This window comes from Crocuta crocuta, unplaced genomic scaffold (genome assembly GCF_008692635.1).
Source record: "Crocuta crocuta isolate KB4526 unplaced genomic scaffold, BGI_CrCroc_1.0 scaffold41, whole genome shotgun sequence".
In the NCBI taxonomy this organism is placed as follows: domain Eukaryota; kingdom Metazoa; phylum Chordata; class Mammalia; order Carnivora; family Hyaenidae; genus Crocuta; species Crocuta crocuta.
This window is the reverse complement of record NW_027529428.1, coordinates 2522295-2541168: the sequence shown is the minus strand read 5'-3', so window position 1 is coordinate 2541168 and position 18874 is coordinate 2522295. Positions and strand designations below refer to the sequence as shown.

General features: G+C 41.2%; 1 long non-coding RNA gene across 4 annotated transcripts in view; it reads right to left on the bottom strand.

The window, feature by feature from the left end:
* Positions 1–17900, bottom strand: part of LOC144227624 (uncharacterized) — a 19232-nt gene extending 1332 nt beyond the window's left edge. The window contains exons 1-6 of one of the 4 annotated variants that reach the window (XR_013333970.1): positions 17796–17900; positions 17348–17404; positions 16750–16841; positions 11557–11648; positions 10635–10784; positions 4915–5359 (exon numbers count right to left, since the gene is read on the bottom strand). This is a non-coding gene — a long non-coding RNA (uncharacterized LOC144227624). Of the gene's footprint in view, positions 1–4454; positions 5360–10634; positions 10785–11556; positions 11649–16749; positions 16842–17347; positions 17405–17795 lie in introns of those variants that run through there. The other 3 variants (XR_013333972.1, XR_013333969.1, XR_013333971.1) reach the window with 3 other exon arrangements.
* Between the last annotated feature and the right edge of the window lie 974 nt (positions 17901–18874).

Genomic DNA, 18874 nt, shown 5'->3' with positions numbered 1-18874 from the left:
TACAGAGAGAAAACTCTGAGGCCTGGCAAATACAAATGAGTTGCCAAAATTTAATAAAGAGAAAAAGAATTATCCTTGGTGACTCCAAGCTCTGTATCTTGCTTGGAGACCTGGAAAGGTACTTGAAGAAATAATCAAACTATCAATTTGCAAGCTTCTAGGAGAAAACAAGATCCTGAGTTGCAACCACAACAACTCAGGGAAGATCAGATTGTCCAAACCAATCTCATTTCCTTCTGTATTACAGTGACACCCCAGGGTGATGAGAGAAAGCAATAGTTGTAATCTACCTGGGTTTCAGCTAGGGTTTTGATTCTGATTTCATTTTACATGACATTCTTATTAACAAGTCAAAGAGATATAGGCCAGCTCCAGGATGGTACTCAAAAAAGAGGGTTACAGGGGACCAAATTAAAAGGAAAAAAAAAAATCAGAGGATTTCCACTGTAGTCAATCTAGTTAACATCTTTGCTAGTAGCCATTGGGGAGAGTGCTAAGCTTTGCTTCTTCATTTGGAGTTGCTAAGGCAATTTCAAATTGATGATAGCAAGGGAAATGTTCTTCCTCCTTAAAAGTGTTGTAAATAGTAAAAGGTAGGGGTTTACAACATGAAGAAAGATACAAGATGGAGAGAAGCAGATGAGGCCACCCGAGGAAGTAAACAGTTGAGTTCATTATGCACATGGGCGTGGAAGTTAGCTGAATTTCCACACCAAAACCAGAAACCTCTTTTTCTACCACCTTAATAAGGCTTTATGTCAAAGTTTAAAATAGGCTTAAAATATTTGAGATAACTCTGTTTGAATTACTGGATAGCATTTGTGTATGGGGGGAAAATTAGTTCTTTAAGAAACAAATGTTCCTTCTCCTTCATATTATATATATATATATATATATAAGAAGAAGAGTAAGATTCTAGACACAGAATAGGATCGGATACTGAATGTAGGATTAGCTCAATGTGTACATATGTTAAGTAACCTCCTTGGAATGATTCTAAGGGGGCTCACAAGAAGAGTCATCCTAGAAAGTATCATCCCCAACTGCTAACTGATACCTGAATTTCCACCATTAGAGAAGGGAAGTGAATTGGATTGAGTCACTTCTTTTTTTTTTAATATTTTATTTATTTCTGAGAGAGAGAGAGAGAGACAGTGTGAGCAGGGGAGGGTCAGAGAGAGAGGGAGACACAGAATCTGAACCATGCTCTAGGCTCTGAGCTAGAGCTCAGATGCGGGGCTCAAACCCACAAACTGTGAGATCATGACCTGAGCTGAAGTTGGACGCTTAACGGACTGAGCCACCCAGGTGCCCTGGATTGAGTCACTTCTATGAGCCAAACACTCTGCATAGCCTATCATATATGACTTGCTAAAGAACCTTGCATGGAGGCACAATCACATCATTGTGCAATGAAGGAACTGGGGCTCAGAGAGGCCAAGTCACTTACTCAGAGTCGCACAGTTCATCAGTAGTGGAGACAGTACTTGAAGCCAGGTTTGTAAGCTTCAGAATCTGTGTTGTTTCTGTTGTGCCACGTGAAATTTCAGTCTTTTGAGTTATTGTTTTCTTATAGCCTTGGGAAAGTTGACACTGCTAATGGTGGCTAATCCACTTTAGTGTGAGTCATTTTCAGACTCATCTCAGTACCTAGATGGGGAAAGGGCTATTATAAAGAAGACGAGAGCCAAAGAACTGTGAAGAGGGGAAGAATATATCTCCAAATGTAGGATAAGATGCAATTCAGGAAACTGACAACAGCAACGACGAACTCCTTAAACATGTGCCTTGGCTAAGCACCTATGGCTCCTCATAGGTGCAAGAATAAAAATTGGTACAAATTCCAGTAATAGGGAAAAACTCAAGAGCCCCACACCCACCCAACATACACACATACAGATATACTCATACACACAACACCCCATACATCACACCTAGACACACATACTCACGCTATACATTAGATTCATAAGACCCTTAATATAAGCTAACCTTAGACATCCTCCATTGCCATTTGTTTACTTGAAAGCTAAAGAGACTCTGGCATGAAGTGATGGATTTCTATACAGAGTCCCTCAGCTACTGATGGCTAAATATATTCTCAGTCCTGGGTCTTCTGACTGCCACAAGCAAGTCCTCACTCCTGGGGACTATGCACTTTTTATAGTTTAGGTTCATACCTGTCTGAAACAAGGGGTTTGATAAAATGTACTTTCATTTGGGACCTTTTAACTCTTCTATGAATTGTCAGCTTAAAATATGAGCTAGAACTAGGAACTAGAAAGCTATTGTAGAGGATATTTGCTATTTTTGATTTTCCAAAATCCATTCATTCTTCCCTTTTGCTTGGTAACAAAAGGCTGATTTCATTTTGGCATTGCCCCCTCACCATTCATAGAAGAAGAGAAGAGTTAGATTACAAAATGATTCCCTTGATCCTAGCTGATATTTTTACTCATGAGGATGTGGCCCAATTTACACAAATGAGATATGAAGAGGTATTCATCAGTGGTCTCTGGGAGAGAAGTTTCCACAGTATTTAAAAAAAAAAAATTTTCATCTTTAGTTATTTTTAAGAGTCAGAGAAAGAGAGTGCAAGCAGGGGAGAGGCAGAGAGAGTGAGGGAGACAGACTCTATAGCAGGCTCCAGGCTCTGAGCTGTCAGCACAGAGCCCAACATGGGGCTCGAACTCATGAACTGCGAGATCGTGACCTGAGCTGAAGTCAAATGCTTAACTGACCAAGCCACCCAGGCACCCCAAGAATTTTCCATGTACTTTAGGTAGAGCTAGAAGAAAAGAAGAAGAGGCTGCCATTCTCTCTTGGGATGGTATATTAATTCTTTTTTTTATTAAAAAAATTTTTTTAATGTCTTTATTTTATTTTGAGAGACAGAAACAGAGAGCGAGTGGGGGAGGGGCAGAGAGAAAGGGAGACAGAATCTGAAGCAGGCTCCTGGCTCTGAGCTATCAGCACAGAGCCTGATGCAGGGCTCGAACCTACAGACTGTGAGATCATGACCTGAGCCGAAGTCAGACACTTAACCAACTGAGTCACCCAGGCACCCTGATATGTTAGTTCTTGAGCCATTTCTCTTACCGTAATGGGATTCCAGCCTAATCTGAATGCATAAAGAAGGGAATATAGTTAAAAATGAAGCACAGGGAAACAGGGGCCTGATGGCAACAGGAATCTCAGCATCAGGCCATTCCAGACATCATTCGTTTTCTTGACCATTAAGTCATTAAAGTTAAGTCAGTTTGGATTAAGCTTTGTGTCACTTGCAGCATAAACACCTCAACAAGATTGAGCTCTACTTTTTGTTGTTGTTGCATTAGCAAAACTTATCCCACAGTGTGATTGACTGGTCGAACCTAACTGCAGGTTTACAAGATGTCATAACCAGTAGGTACATCCCAAAGGCATCCATGCACATAGCAGAGTGGACAGTGTTGATGTTAGTACAGGGACTAATTCTCTACAAAGCACAAAATCTGGTTAAAGTAAAGGGGGGATAAACTACTTGGATAAATCAAGGGAGGATGAGCCAGGCAATATAACATATTCCCAAGGGTGTGGTACAGGATAAAAGCTACAGTTGAGGGGAGTTTAGTGGTAGGTAGGGTCCCTTTGGCATGGGGTTCTTAGGACAAGCTTTGCGGAAGAGGTGATATTTGAGCCAGCTCTTAAAATAGAAATCGTGTGACACTAATGGTACCAGTATCTCTCTGGATTCTACCTACCATCTCTGAAAAACAGGTGGGAAACTGTAGGGTGTAAGGGTTTGACAGTTTCAAACAGGGAGAACATATTCTCCATTCTAAATGTTTCTGTTGGAAGGCCTTCATCTAGATCCCTGTTGTCAAAGTGGGGTTTCTAGACTGGCGTCATCATCGTCATCTGGGACATGTAAGAAATGCAAACATTCAGGCCCCACCCCAGATCTGCTAACTTAGAACCTCTATGAGTGGGGCCTAACAATCTGCATGTCAGCAAGCTCTCTGGGTAATTCTGTGGCACACTCAATTTGGAGAACCACTCATCTTAAAGGGTTCTTAAAGTGTCCTTAACTGGGTGTTCAGAACTTGGATGAATTCTGTTTTTATTTTTCCTAACCTCTAACCAAAATACGGCATTTCTCTCCAGTATGAAACTGGACGACACGCCAGAATGGCACTTAACAGTATACATCACTGGTAGAAATCAGAGGTATTGTCATATCACATTCCTGTGGTGGCAGGTATCTTAAAATATCACTAACACTCATCGCTACTTTGAAATTATGATAATTACCAGGACTGCGACTAGATCTTATTATTAATATGTTAAAAAAGAAACATATTATTATATCTCAAAATTTTTAAAATACTTTGATAAGTGTGTCTTTTTTTTTAATGTTTTTATTTATTTCTAGGAGAGAGAGAGAGACAGTGTGAGCAGGGGAGGGTCAGAGAGAGAGGGAGTCACAGACTGAAACAGGCTCCAGGCTCTGAGCTGGCAGTCAACACAGAGCCCGACGCGGGGCTCGAACCCACGAACCGCGAGATCATGACCTAAGCGAAAGTTGGACGCTTAACCGACTAAGCCACCCAGGCGCCCCGTGATAAGTGTGTCTTAATAGAGTTCCTTAATTTCCTTTTCAAGTCTACATAGTTTATTTTATATATTTAAACACTAATTCTAGCAAGAGGACCAGAGGCTTCCCTGGACCACTGAAGAGGAGCGTAGCTCGAAAAGTGTAAACCCCTGACCTATGGTTAAATACTGGTGTCTCTCACTATACCCATCCCCCAGTGTCCCCAGCATGAGCAGGGGTTATGATTTGAGTGGGTACAGATGCAGAAGCTGCAGGAAAACCCTGACTCCACGCCTCCCTCTTCCCGCTCCCTCTATCTGTCTGAATAGAAAACTCACAGGCCGTCCCTCATGCAAGCAGGGCTTGACAGCGGTCCAGCTCTTCCTCTGGCTGGTGGGTATGTCTGTCTCATTCAGAACTGCAGCACCACGAAGCCCACCGGGACACAGGGCTAATGTAGTCTCCGTTCCCCAGTCCAGCTTTTCCCACTCACAAAGTGAATATTTTGATCTCCAGCTGTCTGTCTCATACCTACTTCTTAATCGGTTCCAAACTCGGGCAAGGAAGAAAAGCATCATTTATCGGCCTTCTAAAACTGCCCCAGTCTGTACGCTGATCTTTTTTCTTTTCATTTTCTTCTGGGAAGATACTGATGTGAAGAAGACAATGCAGGTGATCACGCAGCCCCATCTCCATCCGGGGGTTTTCTTAATTGTTCCTTAGTAACATTGGAACCAGATGACAGACAGAAGCTTGCAGCCAGGTACTTCCTCCTCGGTTGTCCTACAATCAGGGTTATAAATTAGTTGGGTCATCGCCCTTTAAAACGGGAGGAAAATATGAAGTGATAATAGTCAAGGTCATCGTTGTGCATCCAATGAAATCCATAAACTGGCTGTAAAGATTCTTCTTTAGCCTAACACAGCTGTACAGACAGACACTGGCTGACTTTCTAGATCTTCAGATTAAACCTTTCCCCAAAGCAGCTCTTTCCTCTTTACCACTATTAACTTGCTGGGCCAAAAATGCCTAACCTTATTATGAACTGAAAGAGAACAATTGTGATCACGTATAGCTCTCCAATATGCAAGGACAGAAAGCCAACCAAAATGTTGACTCTGGAATTTGGAGAAAAATCCCCCAAACCAGCCTAGCTCTGTACTAACACCTACTCCTGGTAGAAACACTGTGAATAAGGCCCTATGGCGGTGACTCTTCTTGTGTCATTCACAGTAACTGTAGGAGGTGGAATTACCACCATCCATTTTTACAGCTGAGGGCACTGAGGTTTAAAGTAAGGGAACTTCCCCAAGGTCAACTAACGTTGTGGGGCTAGGGTTTAAATCCAGGCCCAGATGTAACAAGCCCAGGCTCTTAGCTATTGTCAGAGATATTAGTCTCTTCTCTGTGTACCTCTGTTTGATCACCCCTCTACCAACAATATTGTATCTTCACTTCAGAATTTATGAATACTTTAGATGCACAATTCTGTGTATTTCCACAGGGTATCTGACTTAAACCCCATAACAACCATGTTACATGAGTCATATTCTCATATGTAGATAAGAAAACAGAGACATAGGGAATGAGAGTAATTTACTTGAGGTTAAACCATGCAACTAATAAGGCATCAGGGTTGACATGTGAACCCCAGTCTTAACCAGAATCCAGATTTTATAAATTCTGATAAATAATTGGCTTTGGAGGGGCCCCTGGGTGGTTCAGTTGGTTGAGCCTCTGACTCTTGGTTTGATCTGGGTTTGAGCCTCACATTGGGCTCTGCACTGACAGTGTGGAGTCTGCTTGGAATATTCTCTCTCCCTCTCTCTGCTCACATGTTCTCTGTCTCAAAAATGAATAAATAAACATTTTTTAAAAACAGGCTTTGGTGACAAGGATTCTTTATCCATAGCATCTCAGCCCAATCCTGTCGGTGGTAGCCGATAGGGTACGTGTGAGGATAGAGCCTCGTGTGGCTTCAGTGCACCAGGGCACTGAAGTGTCTCAGACTTCCAATCTACCTGCATTACCAGGAGAAATATTTATTTGTTTTCTCCAAATCCTAATGAATTCTTCTGATTCCTATTTCAGACAGAATAGGAATACTTAACACAGCAATAGCACTTCTGTGCATGGCATACGACTGGAAAGACTGATGTCATTGTCAAATGTCCCCATCCTGATGAAAAGCGAAGCCTAGGAGGTTAGACTCGCAACAGAACCACTTGGTAATCGGTCACCTCATTAGCAGGAATCTTCAAGACATGTCTCCATCTCTTGGTTCTGAGTCACACTCAGTGTTAACACACAGTAACTGGCTCTGTGGGCATAGAAGTAACTTATTCCCCCATTGAAAAATAATGCAGATAATGGATTATAAAGCCAAAGTTGGGCTTGCCGGCTGTCAAATGGACCATGCTTAGTTTGGTCACTTAAAGGGTATAAAAAGTGCCACTTTGAGCAACAGTTGTTTTGGGCCATTCTTTGCAGGGAGGTATATGACATAAATTGTGCCAAGGAGTGTGAAAAGGAAACTTATTTCCAGGCTAATATAATCATGAATGTCATCTGGGAAATGAAAGGAAAGGAACTCATATAGTTTTTTGGTTTTTGGTTCCTCAGATAAAAAGAAAAGTCTCATTAGAGAGAGTTTTAAACGAATTCTATTTCTCTGTTTCTCTCAAAGTTAATTTCTGTGCAGCCCAATTGCCATTGAGGGTTCTGATGCTTTTTCACCACGCAGGGTGTGGTGAACTGCTTGGAGAACAGCAGAGGGCAGTGCTGAGCTGAAGCTGGTGAAGGAACTTTGCTTCTGGCTATAAAATTGTACTTGTTATTAAATGAAATCTTAAGGCTAACTTAGCCACAGAGGAAATTAAACTGCTAATTACGTGTGTATAAACCACTAAAAATGGGTCCGGCTGTTGCTCAAGATTTCAGAAACACCCACCTCTTCTTGGTTTTTAAAATATGTAATTATGCCTGGAAATAGTACCTATTAATGATTTTATACAATTAAAAAATATTTTAGCATTATCTGTTTGGATAGCCCACCCCTTTCTAAGTAAATAAACAACAGATTAGTCGTTTTAGTTTAGTTGTGTGTGTGTGTGTGTGTGTGTGTGTGTGTGTGTGAGTGTGTGTGTGTTCCAAATCATCCACGTCAATGTCTATAAAATCTGAGTCACCCCTGTTCAAACCACGTAGAACAGAGTCCTAGTGGGTAGGGACAGGATGACCCCATTATTTTTGTAGCCCTTTCAAAAGAACAAACAGCTTTCTGTGGAGGGAGAAATTTCGGATTTAGAAGATTTGCAGCAAAGCTTTTTCTGATCTGGGAGGGAAGAGGAGCAAGGATTGCATACAGGTGCATACGCACTGAGAAAGGTGATGTCATTGTGAATTTATCCTCAGGACAAGGAAATAAAACACAGATATCTCTAAGAGGGTGAGGCATCTGTGATGGGCCAGGATTATTTTGTGTTCTTGGCTCTGTGCGGTGCAGCTTAGTAGCTGTGGGTAGATGATCAGGTAAGTGAAAGGGAAAGAAACTCAATACCGGGTTTTAACGAAAATCTGAAAACACACTGACAGCGAATGTCTGCGGCCCAGTGAATAACCTGAATAATTTGCATAGCCCAGGAGTTTGAGAATAGTTTTTCATTTCCGTCTCTCTCTTAGACTCTTAGTAAACCAAGGAGGAGCGTGTTCCGTAGGCCAGCCGCATCACCTGGGAACTTGTTAGAAATGCAGAATCTCCACCTACAGATTCAGAATCTGCATTTTAACAAGTCCGCAGAAGATGGGAACACGCGCTCAAGTTTGAGAAGCACAGTTTATGGTTTTATCTCCAGTAATCGGCCTCCTCTGAGAAGGGCCTCTCTCCTGCTTGAGTATACAGTTCATAAAGCCCAGAACAGCAGACTCTCATAGAATCAATTAAGATAAGTTTTCGTGGTTGTGGTTGTTTTCCTTTTTGAAACAAATAAAGCCTTTGGAAATCTTTAATGGAGGCTTTTCCCTGGCTGATTTTAGCTGCTCCTAACACATCCCCGCTCTCGGTTGGGAGTCCTGGATGAATGAATGCACAAAGCAGCGGTGGGAACTGTGTATTTCTTCTTGGCGTTTCTGGACCTGCCAGAGACCGGTGAAATGCTGCAAGTTCACCACCGCTTTCATTGGCTTGGCTCTCCAGTTCTTTCTCTGCTTCTTATGGGTTTCATGAAAGGGTGATAATAACCCATTTTACTTATCCATCAAGAGCTTTGACCCAGAAGCTTCTTCCAGCTTCGTTGAGAAACAGGAGGCGGCATGGCTAGGTCAGCCAATCAGAGTAATGAGGCTCTCCGGCTTGGCAAAGTGAGATTAATCTAAATCAAATACTTTCCACCTTGGCAATTTTAACTAATTCCCCCAGGAAAGTACAAGAAATGCGTGGAGCCCCGACAGTCGCGCAAGCCTCCTGGTATGGCGAGGCAGGTAATACCTTTTAAGCTTGTTAATATCTTCTCCTGCTGGGTTCTACAACTGACTCAAAGAAGCAGCGACTCCCCTCAACCAGCATTACAAAGGAAGGCAGCTTTCAGGGAGGAAGACCAAAAATCCGGGGCTGTTCAGCGGCTGGCTTTATTCTGTGGCGGATCGCTCCGACTGCCTTGATTAAATTGCTTCCCGCATTGTCTTTCTGCCTGTGCCCCAGCAATCATCAGAGGATGCAAAGTGCCAAGATTCAAGGGCTGTGCTGCGAGATATTCAGGCTGCAGATTAGAGAGGCTTCCCTCCTTCCTCCCACAAGATGCATGTGCTTTGCAGTGTTCGATCTGCAGGGACCGCGCCTGGGAGAGGGCAGCTCAGGTGCGCGGTGCGTGGCTCCCGGGGGCGTGGGCACCTGCCCTCCTCCGCAGCAATAACCGTCTGGACACCTGAGGCCCGCTCAACGGGAAGGGCTCCCTGGGTAACCACTGCACGGCTCCTCGGATGACCTCTCTTTTCCACCTTCAACAAAAGGAAAGGTCTTACTTAAGCGGGCCCAGCTTGCTTGGTTTTTCAAACAGAAGCTGCAATAGATGCAGGCAGATTTTGACTTCGTGGGCACCGACCTAGGACTCCTCTCTGAAATTCTCTCCAAACATTTTACCGGGAATTAATTGCCAACCACGGTAAAGATAAAAGTGCCTTTGGACCCAGCACGGGTGTCTATCCATGAGCCTTTGGAAATTTTTGTTTGCTGGAGATTAATTTTTCCTGTTGCCTTTTTACATCAGGTTTATTCAAGTGTGGTTTAGATTGAATAAAATCCATCCCTTTTAGTCTACAATTCTATGAGTTTTCACAAAGGAAACCACAGTCAAGATAAAGAACATTTACATTACCCATCAAATCTCTTGAACCGCTTTATAGGCAGTCCTCACCCCCATCCTTGGCAACTGTTGATCTGTTTTCTCTCCCTACAGCATTGTCTTTTGTCCTGATTTAGTCAGTTTTTTTTTTTTAAGCGAAACCCTTCTTTCCTCACAACAATTAACAAATAGGTACAATGAGCACAGTAAGATGTTGTTAAAGCAGCAGTCTGGAGTCAGGTAAATCCAATCTTTGCACACTGATTTGGGATATATTCCTTAACTTAGTTAAGCCTCAGTTTTCTTATCTATTAAATGGGGTAATAATAATCAATAGTTACTGAATACCACATCACCTGCTGAGACAACCCTCATGTTGTCACTTTCTACTTAATCTTATTGTCCAAGCTAGAGGGTAGACATCCTAAATCACACATGTATTATCTTCTACAGTGCCTGTCAGAGTACATCTCTTAGACTATTCGGGTTATAACAAAAGACGATAGACTGAGTGGCTTATAAACAATGAAAATTTGTTTCTCACAGTTTCAGAGGCTGGAGGTCCAAGAGCAAGGTGCTAGTAGCTTCCGTGTGTGGTGAGGGCCCACTTCCCGGTTCATAGATTGTCATATTTTTGCAGTGTCCAAAGAAGGGGTGAGGAATTTCTGCCTCTCTCGTGTAAGGACAGTAAGCCATTCATGAGGGCTCTGAATAATTACCTCTCAGAGGCTCCACCTTCAAATGTCATCACATTGGAGAGTAAGGCTTCCACATAGGAATTTGGGGAAGATCAAGCATTCAGTCTATAGCGGTGGTTGGGGACGAAGAACTTACTTTGCCCTTCTAGCTGGGCTAAGAATCAAATAGACCTGAAACAGATTAACAGATTAACAGGAGCAAATCGAATTTAGTAGCCTATTTATGGGGAATCCACAGAAACATGGAAATTGTAAAGACCATGAGGCAACGTGATGCTTCTATAAGCTAAGGAGAGGGATAGGTGTCCAGTGTCCGAGGCTACAGAAGGAAGAAGGCCATCAGCAGGAAGGTGAGAGGAGATGTTTGGAAAACAAAGGTTGCCCTATTATGCAGATAACTTTTTTAGGTAAAGAGGAATCTGTTAACAGCTCTCTTCCTGGTACAAGCCAGCAGTTAAGGGGGAGGTAAACAACTTTTCCCTAATCTGCTGGGGTTTGATTGCTTTTAACTCAAAATAATATTCACGCCAAAGTAGCCCATCTTGGGGCAGCCTGCCCTTGGCCTCTAGACAGTACATAGCATTTTTGCAAAGCAGATACATCAGATAAAAGAATATTGCGCATTACACTGAAAAATAAACACATTCATATTTGTTGTATTATTGCTACATTTATAGGTATTCATAAATGATTTATGTTATTGATATATGCTTTTAAAATTTGCATGAACGGTATATTTTTTTGTATCCTTTTGCGGCTTGCTTTTTTCCTATTTAGTAGTATTGTTTTTTAGATTTATCCATTATTTAACTACTAAATAGTATTATATTTCATGACCAAACCAATCTATTTATCCATTCTGCTGTCCAGGGACAGTTAGGGTGTTTCCATACTTTTGCTGTGTGCATGTACAGGCATTGCCTTGAATAGGAATGATACTCACCAAGCCAGGGAATGATTTCCTTTGGGAGGGGAGAGAGAGGGAAAAAAGGAAGCAGGTAAGGGTTTTTAGCTGTAGCTGTAATATATTGTTTCCTAAGAAAAAAGAAAGAAAAAGATAAGATGTAGCACACCGGAGCACTAGAGGTAGCAAATTGTTAATATCTATCTGTTTTATTCCGGGTAGTGAATTAATGAGTGTTTATTATATTCAGTATAATTTAAAAGATAAATAAATATAAAAAAGAAATACATTAAAAAGTCAACGGACACAGTTTTATCCTGGAATGTATAAATTGTTACCAATGGAGTGGAATCTGTCCTCTTGAATTTTTCATAATGAACTTTTTTTCATGACCAATGTATCTTACATTGTGACATATCCTAGTTATTCTGGGTATAAAAAGTCAATGGAGCGCCTGGGTGGCTCAGTTGGTTAAGAATCTGATTTCGGCTGAGGTCATGATCTCAGGGTTAGTGAGTTCAAGCCCCACGTCAGACTCTGCTGACAGCTCTGAGCCTGGAGCCTGCTTTGGATTCTGTGTCTCCCTTTCTCTCTCTACCCCTCCCCCACTCTCTCCCTCCCTCCTTCCCCCCTCTCAAGAATAAATAGACATTGAAAAAAATAATAATAAAAAAGTCAAGAGCCAGCCTTTCCCTTAATAAGTGTTACTCTATCAGTGACAGCGAGGCTCTGCAATGTTTTCTTGTAAGAATCCATTTGTTGTTGTTTTTCTTGTTGTTGTTTATTTGCTTTTTCCTGCTGTTCTTGTTTTTGCTGTTGTGATTGGAACTAGCGAGTTTTGAGTAGTAAGAAGCATGTACCAGAGCCCCTTTAAAAATAACTAGATATTGTTTGTATGTTAAAGAGGAAAGGATTATGAGGCATCCAGCAATTCATCTCATCAAACTCTGCGGCTAGTAGGACTTGCCTATACAGGGCACCAAGGGAATAAGCATGCTTTTGCCTTTATTTTACTCATATTTTACAAAATAAAGGGAACTTGGCTTTGGACAGGAAATAGCTACGCTTTGGAAATAGTTGTGAGGCTTATCCCATTCTTTAACTTTAATGACTTTCCCTGGTATTTAATCCCGTCTTTCCTTTCTTCTGTGCCTATACTTATTTGTATGCTCTCAGGATAGCTAAGAAAACAAACAAGGCTATGAAAACATAGCTTACACCAGGTTCGCCTGGCTAACGGGGCAGGTGGACATGTACCCCTGCCCCCTTGTGGCTTGATTACAGAATTCCGGCAGTGGTTACCCACCCCCATGGCTCATTACCCTGCCTCTGAAATTCTGGGAAACAGACTGTCTGAGATTCAGCTCTGCTACTTGCTGTAAAATAGATGGACATTTTATTAGCGACAGGGCTTTATCTAACTGAGAGCATTTGCTTCTTAAAGAACTGGGGGCTCCAAGATGCGTCCGCTCACAGATGGCCTGAGAAGGCATGGGCTTCAAGCCCACAGGCAAGTCTGCAAAGTAGGTCATGAGCCCAAGCAGTAGGCACTTGAGAAAAGCCATAACTTGGGAAGGCAGCTCTTCCTTCTGAACTTCTTACAGGATTTCCAAGACAAGCCCTTGTCGGCACCAAATGATCATCGTTTCAAGACAATGAAAAAGGCCATGTATTATCAGAGAATGTCTATTGGGTGGAATTTTGAGCAGAGTGGGATGTGTGATGCCACAAAGAGGGAGGCAACTTGCTACTGTTAAGATGGAAGGAGCAAATTTTAATGTTAAACAAAGACCAAAGAAGCATTTCATGTCTGGACTGTCACGGGGGATGTTTCTGTAAGACAGGGCCCAGATGCGAGCGAGTCTAGGCACTAAATTGTTCTCCTCAATCTATGACAGTACTGAAGTCACTTACCTGTCCTCATTTAATTTAGTCCCTCAAAATGCGCTTTTCCAACATTTCTGTTTACCGAGAATGGGCTGCAAACACAATCACTCTCTTCGGATTAAGGGGAAAAAATCATCTATGTTTGGGTCATTTTCATTATACAGACAGAAAAACCGAGGTACCCACGAATTAAAATTGTATGTCACAGATCTCAGAGTAAATCAGTAGCAGAGCAGGAAACAGAATCGAGAGCGTCTTGTGCCTTAGATAAGAATTCTTGTCTCCAGAGCAGACTTTCTCTCTGTAGCAGTAATGAACTGCTTCACTGCTTCCTAATGCCCCATGTGCCTTCGTCAACTTGTCCTTCTAGGATGCTGGAGGCATCAGGTCACTGTGTCACAATGCAGTGTCAAAATGTCACAATAATATCAGCTAGGTGATGACAACAGGGATGCAAGCCAAGGACCGCAGAAACATAATACTTTCACCATGCAGGATATAGATGGCATTGTTTTCTGTATCGATATTCAAAACGGTGCTTGGAAATAACATAGAAACTAAAAAATAAAAATAAATGTTTGCCCCGCCCTGTAAAATGGTTTGTCATCATCTACTTCCTAGCCTCAGCTTTTCATCAGGCATTCATATTTGATTTATAGTTTGAAAACTGTAGAATAAGGAAAAGGCTGCATTTACATTAATATTGTAATTGCACGGGTAACTGTACAATAATCATGGCTCTTGCCTTCTACTTTATAATTATAGACTGTGGGAGTGCCTGGGTGGCTCAGTTGGTTGAGCGTTGGACTCTTGGCTTCAGCTCAGGCCATGAGCCCAGAGTCAGGGGATCAAGCCTTGCCTCTGGCTCTGTGCTGAGTCAAGATTCCCTCTCTCTCTCTCCCTCTCTCTCTCTCCCTTTCTCTCTCTCTCTCTCGCTCTCTCCCTCCCCCTCCCTCCACTTCTTCCTCCCTCTCACTAAAAGAGAGAGAGAGAGAGAAAGAAAGAATATAAATGATCAGATATATGATATATTGTAATATGTGATATATGTGCAAGATAAGTACCATTCTTTTATTTCAAAAATAAAGCTGGGGTGCCTCGGTAGCTCGGTCAGTTAAGCGTCGTCTGACTCTTGATTCCAGCTCAGGTCATGATCTCACAGCTTCGTGGGCTCAAGCCTCACAGGGGCTCTGCGCTAGCAGCACGGAACGTGTTGGGGATTCTCTCTCTTCCTCTTTCTGGCCCTCCCCCACTCATGCTGTCTCTGTCTCTCTCAAAATAAATAAACTCCCAAAAAAAAAAAGGAAAAGCTAAGAAGACCTAAGACAACAGTGTGTGTGTATGCACACGCACACAAATTGTATATATAATGATATACATTTGTATATGTATATATTTCATGACTATAGTCGAGAGGCAAATAGAACACTAAGCTGTAAAATAATAAAAACTACTTTTTGGGTGCGTCATTTCAGTTATATAAAATTAAATAGGTTTTCCTGATGAAGTTGATGATAAGATTTGTGAATAGATTGATGGATATAGATATATAGATCATATATATTTCTCCACTATTTGGTTTTCCCCATCCCCTCTGTCTTACCATCTTGCTATTTCTCCATCTAATGTGCCCTCACTCTGCACCCTGCCTTCCCACCCCACCCCCTTTCTGCTGCATGGCTCCATTGAGTCTAAATGACTTTTGACTCATTATAAATTAAGGATAGCAGATTATGGCCCTGATTTAATGTTTCTGGAAATATATTTCTGTGGCCTATCTGAAATCATAGAATCACCCAGGTTGCTCACTAAAAATGCTCATTAATAGGACATAGTCCAGTCCTACTGAAACAGATCTGTTTTTCACAAGCCTCCCCCTCTCCCATTTTTATGCATATTCAAACCTGAGAACCTCTTCCCTAAAGCAGTGATCCTCAGCACAGATGTGCACTGACCTTGGAAGTTTCTTAAAAATGCAGGCAAAGCCACTGTACCTTGTGTATATGCCACGTATACCAGTATACATCACACACCTTGGTGGTGATGTGATGCATACTAGACTTCAAAGTATCCCATGATGTGCCAACTTGGAAATCATGACGTCATACCCAAGGAGTATCTGTGGCATAAGGGCTGAGAATCACTGCCATGGAAGTCACTGTTAGTGATGGGGGATTTGTTTCCCCAGGAATGTGTTGAAGTATGAATATGTTGAGAACAGTTGTTACCCCCTGGATTCTGTGATGCCCCTGAAAACAAATGGTTCGAATTAAAAAATGACATTCCGTGTTTAATTTATTTTTACATCATAAAAAGATTTAGTTATATGTAACATAGAAACCAAGTAAATGCCTTATGTAACGGAAATGGTTAATCGACATCATAAACTGTTTTCTGGTTATAGTCCACCTAATCATTTTGAGAGGCAAATATGTATACAAAATGCTAATGTTTAAAATTGCTACCTGTGGTGGCCATGAAAACGTACCACTCGGATCAGAGAGCATAACTGACTACCGGGCCCTAGCTGCTACCACTCTGGACCAACCAGGCACCGAAGCCCCACCCTTGACTGGCTGCTCCCAGCCTATGCCTGATCCCAGAGAGGTTAATAAGGCGGTCTATTCCTGTGACATGTAGAACTCCTGATATAGTGACTTTGGCTCAAGGGCTTCCCACTTGGCCTGGCCAAATCTCTCTTGGGACCCATTATAGTCCATAATTTTTCCTATACGATCTTCCTTTCTTCACTCTCTGCTTCCACAGGTGTTAGACCTACATCATGATCTGGCTCAAGGCTCTCTCTGCCTCCTCTTGTTCCCTTTTCCCATCTTCTCTTATTTTCTTTACTATTAAGTTTCCTGCTCATCTAATCTCATCCTGACATATACTTCTATGCTTCATTGAAAGCACTACTCATTTTGTTTCTATCTGCTCCAACACACACACACACACATACACACACACACACACACACACACACACACACACACCACTGGTAGAATGCTGATGCTCTCCTCAAACTACCTTCTTCCTGCCCATCAGAATGGCTCCCTTCTGAGTGTCATTCTTAATGGTTTCTTGTGTATGACAATGAATGGTAGTGTACTTTTTAGATGAAATATCCTCTTTTGACGTTTTAATTATTCATTATTATCTTCCTGTAAATATAATGCTTCAAACAGTAAAGATTCAAAGGATTTCTAAAGACCCATAAGGAGAACTTGTAACTGTGGGAATTTCAGTGCCTAGTCAGGGGGATATTTGGGTCCCTCAGCCAATGCTCTGTAGGTAACTGTCTACTGCATTTATTTCTGTGTAATGAGTGGTAGAATCATTACTCACCTCTTCTTTCCCTTTGTACTCCTGTCTCCAAAGTAATGATGAAAGCTGGGAAGTTTTCCTTCTTCTCCAAATTACCTCAATAATATCATTTCCTGCCATACAAAAGAAAAAAGCAACTTTAAAAGTAGTATTTGTCTGACCTCTGTTGAAACGATGATGTGGGAGAAATTGGGGTCTACTTAATTATGTAGTTTAGTATAAGTAGTTACACTCAAGCATTATGAGGAAGATAAATGGAGAGGTAGGGAGAAATGTCATGGCTATATAGTCATTGTCCACCATGGCCTACCATAGTGACTATGCAATTAGACTTTCTACATCTCAGCTAATATAGATCGGACATAGGCTAATACCCTAAGCTAGTAACCACTGCAAAAAGATCCTGAATGTTGAACTCTATAATACGTAAGGTCTTCAACAGACATAATAATACTTTCCAATTTTTATTCAGGGTATTCAAGATGTTTCAGAAAGAATTAATAATATTTAAATAGATATGGAAGTGATTACTTAAAACTGATATGTAAATATTTCAAATTGGGCCTAACATTCTTTATAATTGCCTCTCTATTTATCCTCAATTAATTTATTTACTTACTCTTTTACTTGCTAAATTTGGAATGAAACTTCATCACTTCCTTTGGATGATTGGTAACTATAGCAATTGGAAGGAAAAGAAAAAGTAAATACGAAAGTAGCTGTAGCTGCTAAGCAAGTCATTTTAAGAACTGGAGTTGCAAATCAATTATTGGAGCTAGTGGTGGGGGTGGGCTTTATCAGTGGTGGGATTATACACTCTTTCATGCAGTGTTTTGCTCACCCATTTTAACCTCTTCTTCACACACGAATTCTTAAATCAGAAAGAATGCCTTTGGGACAGCAGTAAGGATGAAAGGAAATGTAATAGTGTCTTACTGCTAAAGAAAATAATCTGACTGGTTAGTTTCTCAAATCCTATTATATCTGAATCCAAGCTACCTTTTTGATTCTATATTTCTGCTACCTTCTATACATACTGTATATCCCAGCCAAACAGAAAAACTCACTTTTCCTAGAGCACTAGGTAGACCAACTCACTTCTGAGCCTTTTTGCTCATACTATTCCATCTTCTTGGAAATCATTAAGATGTAACCCTCAGCCTCTGGGAACCACCAGTCTACTCTGTTTCTAGGAGTTCAGCTTTCTAAGATTCCAAGTATAAGTGAGATCATAGAGTATTTGTCTTTCTCTATCTGACTTATTTCACTTGGCATAGTAATGACTATAGTTAATAATATTGTTTTGTATACCTGAGCATTGCTGAGAGTAGATTTTAAATGTACTCCCCTTCCCACACGCACAGCTAACTATGCGAGTTGATAGATGTGTTAACTAACCTTACTGACATAATCATTTACAATATATTTACATGCCCAATTATCATCTTGAACATCTTCAACCTATACAATATGTCAGTTATATCACAATAAGCTTGGAGAAAGAAAAAGATGCAGCCCATCTCTTAAGGACCAATTTAAACCTCTCCTTTCCATGATGATTCCCTTGACTACCTAGCAGGAAATGACCCCTAAACAAACACAATACAGGACAGTTTATAAGCTGGAGCATGGATCGAAAACCCAGCGGTACTGCTGTGTTTTCACAATTTAAACAAGTCACCTAACATTTCTGAGCCTCGATGCCCTTGTCTTCTAAATGAGGAAAACAATCGTTTCAACAAAGGTTTGTCTGGGAAATTAAATGAGTTATCATTATGCCTATGATTTTAGTATCAGTTTATCCCAGATAGGTGAACAGTGTAATTGTTTGCAATAGTTGTCTTTCTTTGTTTGTAAGCTCTTTGCGGTTAAGCATCTGTTGTTTCATCTCTCTGTCCACCATAGTTACATATGAATGGTACATGTTCAATGACTTCTCCTTTTTTTGTTTTTGTCTTTGGATAAATAGATGAAACACAGAGGGAATTACTTCTAACTTTTTTTATCTATTCTCACAATAGGTAATCCTCCTATTTGGGGATAAAAGTAATAGGCATAAGAACAGTGACTTTCATAAGATGACAAATGAGAAATTTACATTTAGGAGCATCAGGGAGGACATACCTGGTTATGACTTATTGGAGAT